The sequence below is a fragment of the Haematobia irritans genome, chromosome 4 (genome assembly GCF_050003625.1).
Source record: "Haematobia irritans isolate KBUSLIRL chromosome 4, ASM5000362v1, whole genome shotgun sequence".
In the NCBI taxonomy this organism is placed as follows: domain Eukaryota; kingdom Metazoa; phylum Arthropoda; class Insecta; order Diptera; family Muscidae; genus Haematobia; species Haematobia irritans.
The window spans coordinates 106,513,150-106,532,423 of record NC_134400.1 but is presented as its reverse complement, the minus strand read 5'-3'; positions in this window follow the sequence as shown (position 1 = coordinate 106,532,423).

Sequence of the window (19,274 nt, the reverse complement as noted above, 5' to 3'; positions counted from 1 at the left end):
TCTCCAGATTTGGCTTGCGAAGCCTCAAAGAGAAGCAGATTGCATCCGATCCGGCTGAAATTTGGTACATGGTATTGGTATATGGTCTCTAGCAACCGTGCAAAAATTGGTCCACATCGGTCCATAATTATATATAGCGCCCATATAAACCGATCCCCAGATTTGGGTTGCGGTGCATCAAAAAGAAACAAATTTCATCCGATCCACCTGAAATTTGGTACATGATGTTGGTATATGGTCTCTAAAACCATGCAAAAATTGGTCCTCATCGGTTCATAATTATATATAGCCCCCATATAAACCGATCCCCAGATTTGGCTTGCGAAGTATCCAAGAGAAGAAAATTTTATCCAATCTGGTTGTAATTTTGGAACATGGTGTTAGTATATGATCTTTAACAACGGTGCCACAATTGGTCCATATCGGCCCATAATTATATATAGCCCCATATAAAACGTTCTCCAGATTTGACCTCCGGAGCCTCTTGGAGGAGCAAAATTCATCCGATCCGGTTAAAATTAGGAACGTGGTGTTAGTATATGGTCGCTGACAACCATACCAAAATTGGTCCAATCACACAAAAATTGGTCCATATCGGTTCATAATCATGGTTGCCACTAGAGCCAAAAATAATCTACCAAAATTTGATTTCTATAGAAAATTTTGTCAAAATTTTATTTCTAGAGAAAATTTTGTTAAAATTTTATTCGGTTCATAATAAAATTTTCATCATTGTCAAAATTTTATTTCTATAGAAAATTTTGTCAAAATTTTATTTCTATAGAAAATGTTGTTCAAATTTTATTCGGTTCATAATCATGGTTGCCACTCGAGCCAAAAATAATCTACCAAGATTTTATTTCTATAGGAAATTTTGTCAAAAGTTTATTTCTATAGAAAATTTTGTTAAAATGTTATTTCTGTAGAAATTTTTGTCAAAAGTTTCTCTCTATAGAAAATTTTGTCAAAATTTTTATTTCTATAGAAAATTTTGTTAAAATTTTATTTCTGTAGAAAATTTTGTCAAAATTGTATGTCTACTTTGTCAAACTGAATTATATACGTATTGGATCGATCTTTTTTGATTTAATATATAACACGTATGGACTTACATACAATTTAGAAGATGGTGTTAGGAGGTTTTAAGATACCTTGCCATCGGCAAGCGTTACCGCAACGTAAGTAATTCGATTGTGGATGGCAGTGTTTAGAAGAAGTTTCTACGCAATCCATGATGGAGGGTACATAAGCTTCGGCCTGGCCGAACTTACGGCCGTATATACTTGTTTTAAAATAATTTATAACAAGTGAGTAAAGTAGAAAGTGGGGCGGGGCCTACTATATCATACCCTGAATCACCATTGTTTGTGGGGTATCAATGGTATATGTTTGGGGAAAAACCGCATTTCCATATTTAAGAATGAGAATTTTATCACAATCTGAACAGAAATGTCTGATTTGAGAAGCTATAGTTGATTCTGAACCTACAGAGTTAGTTTGGCACTAATATTGAGCCCATTATTAAATAAATGCAATCTGACCCCATTTATCGAAATGGGACGACACATACATATATGGGAGCTATATCTAAATTTGATCCGATTTCAATAGCGTTCGTCTCTGTACCAAAAAACCGCCACATACCAAATTTCATCGAAATCGGTTAATAATTGCGACCGGAATCCTGCGAACAACAAATACATGGATGGACGGACGGACGGACACCAAGCGCTAGATCGACTCAGGAGGTGATTCTGAGTCGATCGGTATATATTTTATGGGGTCTAAAATCAATATTTCTGGTAGGCACACTATGTGGTTTAGGGTATAAAAAAAGGAATTCGCTCAATTAGTGTGGTAATAAATCCAAATTTCCGAAAATGGGGAAATAGATTTATGAAAGAGCTACATATAAGCCTAAATATATTGGCTAATACATGTACATTTGAAATTTGAGCAACATTGGTTAATAAATAAGAGTATTATGGCCAAATTTGGGAAAATCGATCGATGCATATATATATATATATATGGGAGCTATATCTAAATCTGAACCGATTTTGATGATATTTTCCAGATTTGGTTGATACCACAGAAGGTTACCTTGTGGTAAATTAGAGTAAGATCAGTCACTAAATAAGACTATTATGGTCAGAAATAATGTTATAAGGAGTACATTTTTCAAAAACGGGCGACACATCTATATGGAAGCTATATCTAAATCTGAACCGGTTTGGATTATATTTTGCAGGTTTTGTTGATATTACAGGAGATTACCTTGTGCTAAATTTAAGTAAGATCGGTTAATAAATGAGACCACTATGGTCAAAAATATGGTTATAAGAGGCAAATTTTTGAAAATCGGTCACTACATATATATGGGAGCTATATCTAAATCTGAACCGATTTGGATGATATTTTGCACATACAGTCAGTACTGTAGAACGTTAGAGTAAGCCAAATTTGAGTAAGATCGGTTTATAAATAAGGGTGTTATGGCAAAATTTGTGAAAATCGGTCCATATTTTAGTATAGCCCCAATAAGAACGATCTCCCGATTTAACTCCTTGGGTTTCTAGAAACCGTAGTTTTTATCTGATTTGCCTGAAATTGTAAATATTCTGGTATTTTAGGCTCACAAAAACGTGCATCGGATTAAGTTTTTATCGGTCCATTTGGTAATGCCTCCATATAGACCGACTTCACTTCTTGAGAGTATAGAAGGCGCCCCGCCGAACTTAGTGCTGTATATACTTGTTTTTTGTCAAAAATTCTTTTTTATTATTCAACATAGTTCCCTTCAAGAGCGATACAACGATTATAACGACCTTCCAATTTTTTGATACCATTTTGGTGGTACTCCTTCGGTTTTGCTTCAAAATAGGCCTCAGTTTCGGCGATCACATCTTCATTGCAGCCAAATTTCTTCCCTGCGAGCATCCTTTTGAGGTCTGAGACCCAGAAAAAGTCGCTGGGGCCAGATCTGTAGAGTACGGTGGGTGGGGAAGCAATTCTAAGCCCAATTCATGAATTTTTGCCATCGTTCTCAATGACTTGTGGCACGGTGCGTTGTCTTGGTGGAACAACACTTTTTTCTTCTTCATATGGGGTCGTTTTGCCGCGATTTCGACCATCAAATGTTCCAATAACGCCATATAATAGTCACTGTTGATGGGTTTTCCCTTCTAAAGATAATCGATAAAAATTATTCCATGCGCATCCCAAAAAACAGAGGCCATTACTTTGCCAGCGGACTTTAGAAGTCTTTCCACCCTTCGGAGAGGGTTCACCGGTCGCTGTCCACTCAGCCGACTGTCGATTGGACTCAGGAGTGTAGTGATGGAGCCATGTTTCATCCATTGTCACATATCGACGGAAAAACTCGGTTGTATTACGAGTTAACAGCAGCAAACACCGCTTAGAATCATGAACACGTTGTTGTTTTTGGTCAAATGTGAGCTCGCGCGGCCCCCATTTTGCACAGAGCTTCCGCATATCCAAAGTGATATGACCAACACGTTCCTTTGATATCTTTAAGGCCTCTGCTATCTCGATCAACTTCATTTTACGGCCATTTAAAATCATTTTGTGGATTTTTTTTGATGTTTTCGTCGGTAATCACCTCTTTCGGGCGTCCACTGCGTTCACCGTCCTCCGTGCTCATTTCATCACGCATGAATTTTGCATACCAATCAATTATTGTTGATTTCCCTGGGGCAGAGTCCGGAAACTCATTATCAAGCCAAGTTTTTGCTTCCACCGTATTTTTTGCCTTCAGAAAACAGTATCAAAACACGAAATTCCTTTTTTTTCCATTTTGTTTTCACAATAACAAAAGTTGCTTCACAAGACGCTCTATCTCACAAACTAATTGACTTGCAGACGTCAATCATTTGAAGGTTGGTACTATATAAAAATAATATACATTTAGTACTGGCGACGCCATCTATGTGACAGACCAGGGACTTATCAGCCAACCTTATGTACTGCAAGTGATCCCAAAGGTTAATCATATTTCGCTTGCCAGAAATGAAACCTACGGATAGGAAAATAAAATTGCATCTGATTTAAATTGATTACAATCCAATATTCGGTGAATTCAAAAACTAAAAGATATTTTGCTTTTGCATTCACCGAATTGTATGTTTCCACTTCTTCTTCTGCAAAAGCAAAAGATTTTTTTAGAGCGCGCGAGAAACAGAAATTAAAAAATTCGCACGAATTTGTTTGCTGGGAAAAGTGTGGAAGTACTTTTAGTTGCTTTATTTAAATTAATTGTCCAGTTATTTTGATGTCTATTTTTTATTCATTTTTATGAAATAAAACATTAATTGATTCTAGGGGAGGCTATACCCTCCCCTGGGTTGTCTAGCTACGCTAATCATCTTAATCCCGGTAAGTCCAAATTCCTGATGATACACAGGCATAGTATAACGGTTACACTGAAAAAAATATTGTCGTTTGCTTAGCATAAAAGACGCATTTCTCTAATATAAAGGTTTTTTACCGTGCCCAAAAATCGATAAACTTTTCAATGAAGTCGTATTGTCTTTATAATTAAGTGATTTGACTTAAAAATGGGTATCATAAGATGAAAGAAAATTTGTTTGGGGTAAGGTCAACTTTACTTTAAAAAATCAGAAAAATTTTTTAAAATTATGAAATTGTCTTTGAATTTGTTGTTTTTGCATCTTGACTACAAAGCAAAAAATCGTTCAAAACTAGGACATGTTTTTCAACACTTTATTTTAAAGACGTTTTTTACTTGAAACATAGCATAATTTCTACTGGAAGTCGTGTCTGAAATTCGAAAATAAAGTTGTCGTTAACTCGTTTTTAAAGGACATTGATAGCATATGAAGAAAATGGCTGAAAAAAAAAACGAAAAAATTAAATTTGCTTCCTTGAAGCAAAACACACAAAACCTAAATTTAAAAGAGAATTGTGTCTTAAAAGTATCCTTACTTGTATTCTCCGGAATCAATACCAATATTTTTAGAGTAAAGACAAAATCCTTGGAACCGGGGATGCTTTTTTTTCAGTGTACCATTGAAATAAATGATCAACGAATTAATTTTGTAACGTCGGCTAAGAACCTTGGCATCATGCTGAAAAGCTCATTTAGTTAGACTGATCACGTTTAATTTTTATACCCTCCATCATAGGATGGGGGTATATTAACTTTGTCATTCCGTTTGTAACACATCGAAATATTGCTCTAAGACCCCATAAAGTATATATATTCTGGGTCGTGGTGAAATTCCGAGTCGATCTAAGCATGTCCGTCCGTCCGTCCGTCCGTCCGTCTGTTGAAATCACGCTAACTTCCGAACGAAACAAGCTATCGACTTGAAACTTGGCACAAGTAGTTGTTATCGATGTAGGTCGGATGGTATTGCAAATGGGCCATATCGGTCCACTTTTACGTATAGCCCCCATATAAAGGGACCCTCAGATTTGGCTTGTGGAGCCTCTAACAGAAGCATATTTCATCCGATCTGGCTGAAATTTGGTACATGGTGTTTGTATATGGTCTCTAACAACCATGCAAAAATTGGTCCACATCGGTCCATAATTATATATAGCCCCCATATAAACCGATCCCCAGATTTGGCTTGCGGAGCCTCAAAGAGAAGCAAATTTCATCCGATCCGGCTGAAATATGGTACATGATGTTGGCATATGGTCTCTAACAACCATGCAAAAATTGGTCCACATCGGTCCATAATTATATATAGCGCCCATATAAACCGATCCCCAGATTTGGGTTGCGGTGCATCAAAAAGAAACAAATTTCATCCGATCCACCTGAAATTTGGTACATGATGTTGGTATATGGTTTCTAAAACCATGCAAAAATTGGTCCTCATCGGTTCATAATTATATATAGCCCCCATATAAACCGATCCCCAGATTTGGCTTGCGAAGTATCCAAGAGAAGAAAATTTTATCCAATATGGTTGTAATTTGGAACATGGTGTTAGTATATGATCTTTAACAACGGTGCCACAATTGGTCCATATCGGTCCATAATTATATATAGCCCCATATAAAATGTTCTCCAGATTTGACCTCCGGAGCCTCTTGGAGGAGCAAAATTCATCCGATCCGGTTAAAATTAGGAACGTGGTGTTAGTATATGGTCGCTGACAACCATACCAAAATTGGTCCAATCACACAAAAATTTGTCCATATCGGTTCATAATCATGGTTGCCACTAGAGCCAAAAATAATCTACCAAAATTTTATTTCTATAGAAAATTTTGTCAAAATTTTATTTCTAGAGAAAATTTTGTCAAAATTTTATTTCTAGAGAAAATTTTGTTAAAATTTTATTCGGTTCATAATAAAATTTTCATCATTGTCAAAATTTTATTTCTATAGAAAATTTTGTCAAAATTTTATTTCTATAGAAAATGTTGTTCAAATTTTATTCGGTTCATAATCATGGTTGCCACTCGAGCCAAAAATAATCTACCAAGATTTTATTTCTATAGGAAATTTTGTCAAAAGTTTATTTCTATAGAAAATTTTGTTAAAATTTTATTTCTGTAGAAATTTTTGTCAAAATTTTCTCTCTATAGAAAATTTTGTCAAAATTTTTATTTCTATAGAAAATTTTGTGAAAATTTTATTTCTATAGAAAATTTTGTTAAAATTTTATTTCTGTAGAAAATTTTGTCAAAATTGTATGTCTACTTTGTCAAACTGAATTATATACGTATTGGATCGATCTTTTTTGATTTAATATATAACACGTATGGACTTACATACAATTTAGAAGATGGTGTTAGGAGGTTTTAAGATACCTTGCCATCGGCAAGCGTTACCGCAACGTAAGTAATTCGATTGTGGATGGCAGTGTTTAGAAGAAGTTTCTACGCAATCCATGATGGAGGGTACATAAGCTTCGGCCTGGCCGAACTTACGGCCGTATATACTTGTTTTTATTCTCTTTTATATAAGGATATTATTGATGACCACTAAAATGCCTGAACTATAATTATAAGAATTAATTCTTTCTTCAATAACTCAGTTAATTTTAAGAGTATTTCATTAAATCAAAAATGTTTTTCTTTACTTAAAGGAACAATTGCCTTACTTCAAAGACATGCGACTTTTTAAATAAAATTACATTATTTTAAATAAATTTGGCCTTAATAGTATGTAAATTGCGTGACCTAGAATTTAGGTTGCAAAATCTTTCATATTAGGTCAATATGTTTTTCGGTGTACACTCCGCAATTGCATACTTTCTACACTGAAAAAAAAAACATGCCTGGTTCAAAAAGATTTCGTCTTTACACTAGTGATTTTGGTTTTGATTCTGAGCCAAAGAAACGGAGATTTCAAGTAAGGAATATCTAAGACACAATTCTCTTTTAAAATTGAGTATTGCGTACTTGATTCTGTGAAACAAATTGCTATCATAGTCCTTTAAAAACGTGAATATACTTGTTTTTATTTTATATAAATATAAATAGCGAACTCTTACGAAGATAGACTTAAATTCATTTTGTATTTAAACTCCCTATGGACAGGAATATTATTATAATGTTTTTGGATTTAAAACCTATTTCTGGTTTGGATGAAATAGCCAAATCAACCCATGGGGTTATCAAGTAAGGTAAGCTATACAGGTAAGCTACTCAAGTTTTGCACATTTGAGTATTACCACAAAAAAATTTACTATCGAAATTAAAAATACCAAAAACAAAAGCCATACAAACTCAATTCTAGCAACTACACATAAACGTAGCTCTCTGGTACAAAATTATTCTAATGAAGAACACTTTTAATGAAATTATGAAAACAAATTTCATCTACTCAACAATTACTTGCATATACCAGTGGCCAGGCCCATCACTATTGCTGCCACCACAACTATCACCACATTGCTAAGAAGACAATACCAGCTACATTAATTGGCTAAAAACCTCAAATTGCAAAGCCATAAACAGCACACACACACACACCCACTCCCATAAACAAACATGAGGGAGTACACAATCACCATAAAAGCCACAATATTTACGCAATATTATGGGCAGATGCTGTACACAAAAACCGAATAACACAATTTGAAAAACAAGGACTCGGGCGCACTCAATACCAAAAAAACTAAAAATACTCACATCAACATTAAACATACAACACTATGCAACAAAAAAAGTGTAAAATGTTGTATTTTATAGAATTGCCCATCAATAATTTTCTTGCTTAGTATTCGTATTCTGATGAAAAGAACATTGTGGTTCCTCAAACACTTTTGCTCTTCCTCTTTGTGACTGTTCCATTCCGTCCGGGTTAATCCCAACCTATTTGTGTAATGTCCCCTCAGGATTGCCTAGGTCCTAAACCCACCTGAAGCCTAGATGAAAGCAAGTATTCTCCTCGCATTGCAGTGTCTAACAGATATAAGAATCCACAATCACCCACTATCTTGGTTCTTCCAAATGATAATGCTGCACCAAGTGAAGGGATATGATCACCCCAAACTTGTTTCAAGAGCAAAATGCTATTTTTGGACGGTAAATATGTTTCTCCGATTTGGGGAAAAAGGGCCAAAATACCCACATTTTCATTGTAAAATCGCCACTGCTAATTTTCATTTGAAACATTCAGATAATCGCGCTTTTTATACTGTGAACCACTCTGTGGTATTACAAGTTAGTGCATATGTCTGGAACACCCAGAAGGAGGCGAGAAAGATACATGGCAATATTGCTCAGGGTCTAGCAATGTCCGTTCGTCTGTCTGCGAACACATTTCTCGTATCTCTGGCAATATTGCTCAGGGCCTGAGTTGATCCAGCCATGTCTGGCTGTCTGTGACTACATTTTTATAATCAAAGTCTAGGTCGCAGTTTTAGTCCAATCGGCTTCAAATTTGGCACAAGTATCCATTTTGGGTCAGAGTAGAAACCTATTGATTTTGGTTCAGATTTAGATACAGCTCCCGATATGCACTTATATGACCCCATAAGCCAGAGTTTTACCCCGATTTGTTTCAAATTTTGCACAGGGAGTACAATTATTAGTATCATCAAGGGAGCCACCGTGGTGCAATGGTTAGCATGCCCGCCTTGCATACACAAGGTTGTGGGTTCGATTCCTGCTTCGACCGAACACCAAAAAGTTTTTCAGCGGTGGATTATCCCACCTCAGTAATGCTGGTGACATTTCTGAGGGTTTCAAAGCTTCTCTAAGTGGTTTCACTTCAATTTGGAACGCCGTTCGGACTCGGCTATAAAAAGGAGGTCCCTTGTCATTGAGCTTAACATGGAATCGGGCAGCACTCAGTGATAAGAGAGAAGTTCACCAATGTGGTATCACAATGGACTGAATAGTCTAAGTGAGCCTGATACATAGGGCTGCCACATGACCTAACCTAACCTAACCTAACCTAGTATCATCAAGTATGCTAAATTTGGTTCAGATTTCGATATAGTTTTACTCCGATTTACGTGAAATGTTGCGGAAATAGTAGAGTTGACGTTCTAACTGTGTATGCCAAAGTTGGTCAAAATCGGTACAGATTTGTTCGATGGGGGGAAATATGGCCACATTTTACCTACGCGATTCAACGAGAGTTTAGTCCAAGTAACAGGATATTTTAAACAGAGAGTTGAATTTACATTCTCTTTAAGTATACCAAAGTTAAACCAAATCGGTTATGATTTAGATGAAGTCTAAATTTTTTGCCGGTTGGGCAAATATGGCCAGAATATCCACATGTTACACAAAATCCCAATGATGATGTGCCCATATTTTAGCCACATCCTCACCCATCAAGTTTGACCTTTAGCCAATTTGATTTTGACTCTCTCCTTATTTTTGTTTTTAGGGTGCTTAAATAATTTATATGAACTCGAAAGACTATCTAAAACATTGAAATTTTTTTCACCCATTTTCTTTACTATCTGATCTGTTTTTTTTTTTTCATCCAAAATTTCATATTTTTGATAAATCTATCAGATAATTGGAAATAATTCTGAGTCTATTTTTTTATTAGTCCTACAGATATTTTGGCATAAGCTTGAAATGAAACAAATTAAAATAATCATTGTTTAACAACAGAATATGAAACTAAGCTGGGCAGTCAGCAAAATAAAAGCTGCACACCAATCAATGTGGAAACATTGTAAAACAATATGAACAATATGGTGAAAATATAGATGTTTTTTACATATAAATTAAAGCTATAAATCCCAGCTACAAAGTAAAAAGAAAATAATAAAAATAAATAGCAAAAAAATTGTGCGCCAAAATAAATAAAAATTATTATTATACTAAATATTTCAAGTTTTTAATAGTTTGCATGGTGTCTTTTAGCGTTTTTCACAGTCTGGAATCTCTTTGGCATTGAGTATTCTAGGGTCAAATCTAAGGGAAATCAGCTCCATATACATATCAATAAGAATATTTTTGAGAGTTTCTTTGCTAGAAATGTTAAAGTTCTTCAGCTTTGTTTGGGCATATGTCCATAGGTGTTCAAATCCAGAACCATTTTTTGGGCAGATTCGGCCAAATCAAAATATGAGGTTTCCAACGTTATTTGCATGCCGTCACATTTCCACCTACAGTGCCGCACATAAGTATTGGCACAGCACCCTAAACCACATAGTGGTCAGTGTATATTAAAAAAAAAAAAATGTGCCTACCAAAAATATTGAAATATGTTATTTTATGCTCCATAAGATGTATACCGATCAAATCAGAACCACATCCTGAGTTGGTGTAGCTCTTGGTGTCCGTCCGACTGACCATGTATTTGTTGTTCGCAGTTTTTATCCCACTATTAATAAACGATTTTGATTAAATTTGGTACAGTGTTGATGGAAGAATGGGGAATATAGTAACACATAAAGCAAAAAAGTAGTCCATTTATTGCTTGATGCTGTTATCAAACAATGGAATGCCTTGTTTTAATTTGTTTATAATTTTTATACCCTTCACCACTACTGTGGTACAGGGTATAATAAGTTTGTGCATTTGTATGTAACGCCAAGAAGGAGTAATCGTAGACCAACCTTTCAGTATACGGATCGGCTTAGAATTAAATTCTGAGTCGATTTAGCGATGTCCGTCTGTCTGTCCGTCTGTCTGTCTGTCTGTCTCTTGATGTATTTTTGTGTGCAAAGTACAGCTCGCAGTTTTAGTCCGATTGTCCTAAAATTTGGTATAGGGTCCTATTTCGGCTCAAAGACGATCCCTATTGATTTTGGAAAAAATCGGTTCAGATTTAGATATAGCTGTCATATATATTTTTCACCGATCTGGTCATAATTGGCGTGTATATCAACCGATCTTCCTCAAATTCCGTACATCTGAATATTTTATGGGTCTCGAAAAACTTGCAAAATATCAGCCAAATCGGTTCAGATTTAGATATAGCTCCCATATATAGCTTTCCCCCGCTTTTCCCCGCTTTTACACTCATTTGCCCACAGAGGCCAATTTTTTGCTCCGATTTAGTTGAAATTTTGCATAGGGAGTAGAATTAGCGTTGTAACTGTGCGTGCCAAATTTGCTTGAAATCGGTTCAGATTTGGATATATCTCCCATATAAAGCTTTCGCCCGATTTACACTCATATGACCACAGAGGCCAATTTTTAACTCCGATTTAGTTGAAATTTTGCACAGGGAGTAGAATTAGCATTGTAGCTATGCGTGTCAAATTTGGTTGAAATCGGTTCAGATTTAGATATAGCTCCCATATATATGTTTTTCTGATTTCGACAAAAATGGTCAAAATACCAACATTTTCCTTGTAAAATCGCCACTGCTTAGTCGAAAAATTGTAAAAATGACTCTAATTTTCCTAAACTTCTAATACATATATATCGAGCGATAAATCATAAATAAACTTTTGCAAAGTTTCCTTAAAATTGCTTCAGATTTAAATGTTTCCCATATTTTTTTACTAACATTGTGTTCCACCCTAGTGCATTAGCCGACTTAAATTTTGAGTCTATAGATTTTGTAGAAGTCTAAAATAAAAAAATTATCTAGATTCTTAATGCAGTTACAATCTAAATTAAAAATATTTTTTTAATTAAAAAAGCTTCATATTTAAAATATGGGTTTTAAACAAAATTGTTTGGTGTGTCAATACTTATGTGTGTTACTCTATGTGGTTAACAGTAATTGTAATATTTTATATGCGGAATTAACGTTATTTTTTTGTTTTTGTTATTTTTTCCATAAACCGAAAGAAATCGTAATTAATTTTCTTTTTAGTTTGTAGCTGGGTTCTCAAGCTTTAATTAAGGTATAATACATATATATTTACTTCATATTTTCCACATCGTTTCATAATTTATATGACATTGATTAATTTTTTGCTGACTGTAATAACGAAATTTTACATTACAAACATGTTGCATAGTGTTGCCAATCAACCAACCATCCAGATAGCTAGCGAGAGCAATGATATTTAATGAAATGCCATAATTTGATTTTATTACAGCCACAAAATTGAACAACAACAACAACAATAACTAGAATAGCCCACAACGATAACAATAAAAGCAACAGGCATACAAGAAACATACCCATCTGGACATCAACAAAACAACAACACCAACTACAACAACCAAACCCATCAAGAGGATTCTGATAGCCTATCAAAAATACATGGCCCCAAACACTCTGTCATTGAGCAACAAGTTTCGCTAAAACAGTTGTATACTCTCATGCAAACTCTCAATAGTGCTGGCTCTCTTACACACTCTGTTAGTACAATGTACCACTACTAAATCGTCAATTAATTTTCAACTTTCAACGAAATTTCATCGTAAACCATCTGTAAGAGACCATAATACGACCGCACTTGCATACATTTACATGGGCAATAACAATAGCATAGCCATCCTAAAATAGAGATGAAATTTGCATGAGTGGATATGTGTGTGTGAAGTGTATGTGAAATCAACTTGACCTACTCTAGTATAAAATTGACAGAATAAGTTCCCCTTAAGGTAAAGTTACCAACAACGAACAATCAGCGGTCATTGGCATACAAAAACCAAGCAAAAATTCACAGAATCCGCCCAGGAAAAAGTAAAATCCATTCGATTAATTATTCATTCATTGACCACGAATCAGGGCATAGCTAACTGAGTGGTCATTGGCCATTGGTAACAATAAGAGAAGCATCAAAAATAGGCCATTTGTTTTATCATTCACCATCTGGCTGCATACAGTTATTGGACCTATACCCTTGGGGGTTAGAGATTTTCATTGAATTCTGATTACGAGAAATTTGTCAAAATAGCGCTACATTGGAGAAGATTGAAAGAACATATCTTGCAATCACGCACCCATAAACCACATGAACAAGTTGCGGAGGAGGCCTCATCCACATACCAGGCATTCGGTGGAGATATCCAACCCGAGCCGTTATCTTCCAATAATCATGAACCTTTAGACAATTTGGAATCCCAGCTTCAACAACAACAAACCCTTAATCCTCGTCCTCTTCACCATCATACTTCCCCTCTAGCCCAATCGATACTACAGCAACAAAAGCAGCTGCAGCAGAATTTGGGCAATACCATTGTTTCACTCAATATATCGTCAACAAAATCTACAATCACGGCGACTACAGCGACCAGACGATATTCAAGGTTTGATTGTCCGGATCAGTTGGAGAGGCGTGTGAGCACTACTATTGGTAGTTCTGCCGTTAGTGGTGGTGGTGGTGGTGGCGATGGAGGTTTAGTTTCTACTACAAATCGATCTGCAGCTACAAATGATGAACATCAGGGAGCCAATAGTGATGTAGCTCAGACCTCCCAGCATGGCTCAAGATCCTTTGGCGAGGCAATAAGATTTAAACGTGGCAGTGTATATGGTGAAAAAACAAATAAGTTGTCAACAACTGGTAGTGCAAGTAGTGGTCATAGTAATAGTTATTCAAGTGGACTTGATGGCAGTCGATCAGGTAAGCAACAATTCATTATTAATAAAAATCAATTTGAGTTGAAAAGTTATGAGAGTTTGGTGTCATTTGGGGAGGAAATTAAAATTTCTTTTCTTTTTGAAGATTCTAGTAAGTACACTCCTTACGACCAACCATAACCCAAACTTGCAGTCAGTTAATGCAAAGTATATCAGTATATCTGCACAAAAAATCTACTTAACACTCTCATTAACTCACTTCTATCCAGTGTATGAGTGTGTTAATGATGATATACAGTCGAGGTAGTTTCAAATTGAAGAACCCATCAATTTCTTGTTCTACGGTCCGAGCTACAGTTGCAGTGCATTAACTACGCTCGCATGAGTTTCCATATGAGTGAGGGTAGCACTAACTAACATCGAATTTAAAATGTTCAATCACTCCACGTGAACATGAGTATGAGGTGTGTGGTGCAACTGGAGTTAGTTTACATTTTATGACCACAAAATTACTTTCACATCACATCACCTGGTTTCTTGGCATATGTGTTTAGGGCTCTTGGTCGCTGGAATTTGGATTTGATGCAATTTGGTTTGCGAATATGAACTTTTCATTCGCCACTCGAGAAACATTGTCCAATGAATAACAAATTAGGGCATGTATCAATACGTTGATGAGACATGTTTTGAGAGACAACATTTGTGTAGTAAAATTGAATATGTGACAAAATTTGCCAGATAATTGTTAAATCGAAAGAGTTTTGAAATGTCTGCAATTGAAACATAGGGTCTACATTAAAAAAAAAGTCGGGCGGGCCCACTATATTACTCGTATAACCTGCATCACTTTGTAGATCCACATTTTCGATACTATATCAAATCCGTCAAATGTGTTGGGTGCTATATGTAAAGGTTTGTGTCCCAAATATATACATTTAAATCTGACTCGATCTGGACACAATTTCTTAGACTTGCACAAAATCTATAGACTTAAAATTAAAGTGGGCTAATGCCAAAATGTTAGTAAAAACCAAGTGTATACGGCCGTAAGTTCGGCGAGGCCGAATATTTTGTACCCTCCACCATGGATTGCGTAGAAACATCTCCTAAGACTGTCATCCACAATCGAATTACCTGGGTTGCGGTAATACTTACCGATGTCAAGGTATCTTAGAACTTCTTAACATCGTCTTTTAAATTGTAAGCTAGTCTACACTGAACAAAAATATTATCGTGAGGTCAAAGATCTCATGTCTTTAAAATACGAATACAAATTTTGCTTAGCATAGAAGACGCATTTCTCTAAAATAAATTTATTTTCCTTGTCCAAAAGTCGATAAACTTTTCAATGAAGTCGTATTGTCCTTATAATTAAGTGATTTGACTTAAAAATGGGTATCTTAACATGAAAGAAAAAATTTATAGGCTAAGATCAACTTGACTTTAATAATTCGGAAAAATTCTTTAAATTTAATGAAATTGTCTTTAAATTTGTTGTCTTTTTGCATCTTGACTACAAAGCAAAAAATCGTTCAAATATAGGACATGTTTTTCAAAACTTTATTTTAAAGAAGTTTTTTACTTCAAACATAGCATAATTTCTACTAGAAGTCGAGTCCCAATTTGGAAAATAAAGTTTCCGTTAACTCGCTTTTAAAGGACTTTGATAGCATATGAAGAAACAAAGCTGAGAAAGCGAAAAATTCAAATTTGCTTCCTAGAAGCAAGTACACAAAACCTAAATTTAAAAGAGAATTGTGTCTTAAAAGTATCCTTAGGTGAGGTTAGGTTAGGTTATGTGGCAGCCCGATGTATCAGGCTCACTTAGACTATTCAGTCCATTGTGATACCACATTGGTGAACTTCTCTCTTATCACTGAGTGCTGCCCGATTCCATGTTAAGCTCAATGATAAGGGACCTCCTTTTTATAGCCGAGTCCGAACGGCGTTCCACATTGCAGTGAAACCACTTAGAGAAGCTTTGAAACCCTCAGAAATGTCACCAGCATTACTGAGGTGGGATAATCCACCGCTGAAAAACTTTTTGGTGTTCGGTCGTAGCAGGAATCGATCCCACGACCTTGTGTATGCAAGGCGGGCATGCTAACCATTGCACCACGGTGGCTCCCAAAAGTATCCTTACTTGTATTCTCTGCTTCTGTGGCTCGGAATCAATACCAAATTTTTTAAAGTAAAGACAAAATCTTTGGAACCGAGTATGCTTTTTTTTTTCAGTGTATACGTGATATATATTAGACAAAAAGCCAGTTAAAATAAGTATATAATTCAGTTCTTGACCGCAATATATAGGGATGTCTACAAATTATTACGAGTCGACATTAACTTTTGCGCGGTACTTAGAGAGCCAAAATTAAAATACACCGAAAAAAAAGTTTACTATTGTTTACGAAAAATGAACTAACCCATAGTAAGAATGACCATGATTTGGCGCCAAAGATTTTTTTCATCTAGATAAGTTCATGATTTTCTTATAAATAAGTTTATGTATTGCATCGTATTTTAGTTCATTCTTACTACGCTGTGGGAAGAATGTACATACACTCATTCAAAATATTCCTGCTATCCGGAAAAATGAACAAGTTTTTGGGAATCCTATATTTAGAAATTGGTTTCAAATAAACTGTTTATCAGTATAATTTTCAAAGAAGTAAATAAATTGAGGAATTAAAGGTACAACAAGCCTGTATACAACTAAGAAATTGTTCGTACAATATAAGACAATTTTTCATAACTACCAGTATTTTATTTCAAAAAATTATTATTATATTACATAAAACTATGGCTTATGATATACAATAAAAGAAATGTTTTTATTCTTACGCTGTATGCTGTTACTTTTCGGTAGTTAGTAATTGCTTCTTCAAAAGAGTAATATTCTATGTTAGTAGAATGAAACTAATTAATATCAATTTCCATTTTTTATCCATATGAAAGATATATGCCATAAGTTGCTATTTTCATTTAATTTTTGTCCAATTTCACCGATTTCGCTAGTTTTTGTTGTGTGGATTTGCGTCATAAGCCTCTGAAGTTAAAAAGGTATATAAAATATAAAAATATTATCAAATTCTATAGTATTTTGATCTTTAACTTACAAGAGAATTTTCTTAGAGCAAATAGGGATATCAGCTTAGTTAGCATTAAACAGTAGGAAGATTCCAAAAATACCATTAGATTTGCTGTCATCCTGCAAATGAAAATTATTTTTAATAAATAGAAATTTTGGCTTTATTACAAATGGACGAAAAACTTACCACATTGAAAAAAATCATCCAATTACTACATTAGTGGAATCATATCCATGCACAAATGGGACATTTTTGAAATCCTTCTCAGAATATAAATGAAATAAAAATATTATAAAATTAGATATAATTTCCACTTGTCAATATAGCATTTAGTATTTATGGTGGATATTAAGTTCGAGTTTAGTGGCTAAAATCCCAATTTTTCATGATTAGCTTTCTTTAGAAATACATGGGAACAAAATTGAACCGTTTTTGTGTTCATTTAAAATTTATATCAAATTTTTAGTAATTTGAGGTTGCTGAATCCAAATTTACACTTATTTTTTTAAGAGCTCGACTTTTTGAGATATACGGTTATGTTCAAAATTAGGGCACTTCCGCTATATATATTGGAATAACTTGAAAACGATTCATCATATTAAATTAAAAAAAACAGCGTTCTACATAAGCTTAAAAACGATTTTCTGTTCTTAATCGTGTAATCCATTAAAGAATATAAACTTAATAAAAAACTTGTTTCGAGCTATTCTCCATCAAGTTATATTTAAATTTGCATCGAAGGGGTATAATTTTATACTTTTCTTACTGATTTATTTCTGATTTTAGCACCTAAACTCGAACTTAGTACACACCTTAAGGACTCGCTATAACATAAAAATATAGACTCAAAAATTGTATTGTGATCCAGATGTAGAGTAAATATAGATCATTTTATTACCACTCATTATGAATATTTTTATGTAAACCAATTTAAAACCGCACTGATTTTAAATTATTAATAGAAATATACAGTTTCTTAATATGTGATTTATTTTAGAGATATTTATTTTTTTATCAATATAAAGTGTTTTTGTTTTCTCTTACATCACACCATTCACTTATCAGTTTCTAAAATGTTACGAAATAAATGTATTTTTATTAATAAACACAAATACCGCACGCAAGCCCACCACGTGTGCGCTTCATAAATGCATCAACAGAACTGAATGCACCAATAAAACTCAAAGACACAAATAGTCATAAAGGACACATATGTAAAGAAAAACAACTCCACACACACACACACATGATCCCTTTCTGATCTCGCTATTGCAACAAAACAACTATCACCACAAAAGATACCAACAACACACATTCCATAACATCATCGCAATAACAAACACAAACAAAAAAAAAGATGATGCAATAATTTCATAATTTCTTCTCACTTCAATTTCCAGTATCACGTTTATTGATTAGTTGGTATTCTATTTATAGGATAAGGTAAAATATATTCAAAATTTACGAGGAATACATAAAAAATTATATACACCCGTCAAGGATTAAATTAACTACTTTTTATTCTACTTTATCTAAAATTTTCAATGTGAGGAAATATCCTCCAACTTATAGTAAAAACCGAAATAAGCTGTAGGAAGCCGTCATACGAATCGGTACTGTGGTTAAGTTAATTTTTACTACAAAAATTTTTTTCCATACAAAAATTTTCCTTAGTAAATTGTCCACATTTCGTAGTAAGATTTTTATATTGCCTATGTCTTTTTATAATACAATCAACGATGCATTAACTATTGTATTGGAAATTTATTTAAGGAAAAATCCGTCCCATTTCGTAGTTAGTGAACTAAAAAACATTTACTGAAGTTTTATAAGTTTTCCTTTAGCTAAGTTAATTTTCGCAGTGGTTACGAAAAATGAACTATATTACAGTAAATTTTTTGAACTATGTGGAAGTTAAACTGGTCCTAAAATTAACAAGACACCTTTTTTTCTGTGTATGGGGGTCGCTTTATATGGGGGTTATATACAATTGTGATATAAACCAATTTTTGTGTGATTGAGGATCGGTTTTTCTGGGGGCTATATATAACTATAGACCAATATGAACCAGGTTTAACATAGTTGTAAACGGCCACATACTAGCATAAATACAAAATTTCAACCGAATCGGATGAGTTTTACTCCTCTAAGAGGCTTCGGAGGTGAAACTGTCGATCGGTTTATAAGGGGGCTATATATAATTATGGACCAATTTGGACCAATTTTGCATGGATGTTAGAAGCCATATATAAACACCACGTACCGAATTTCAACCGGATC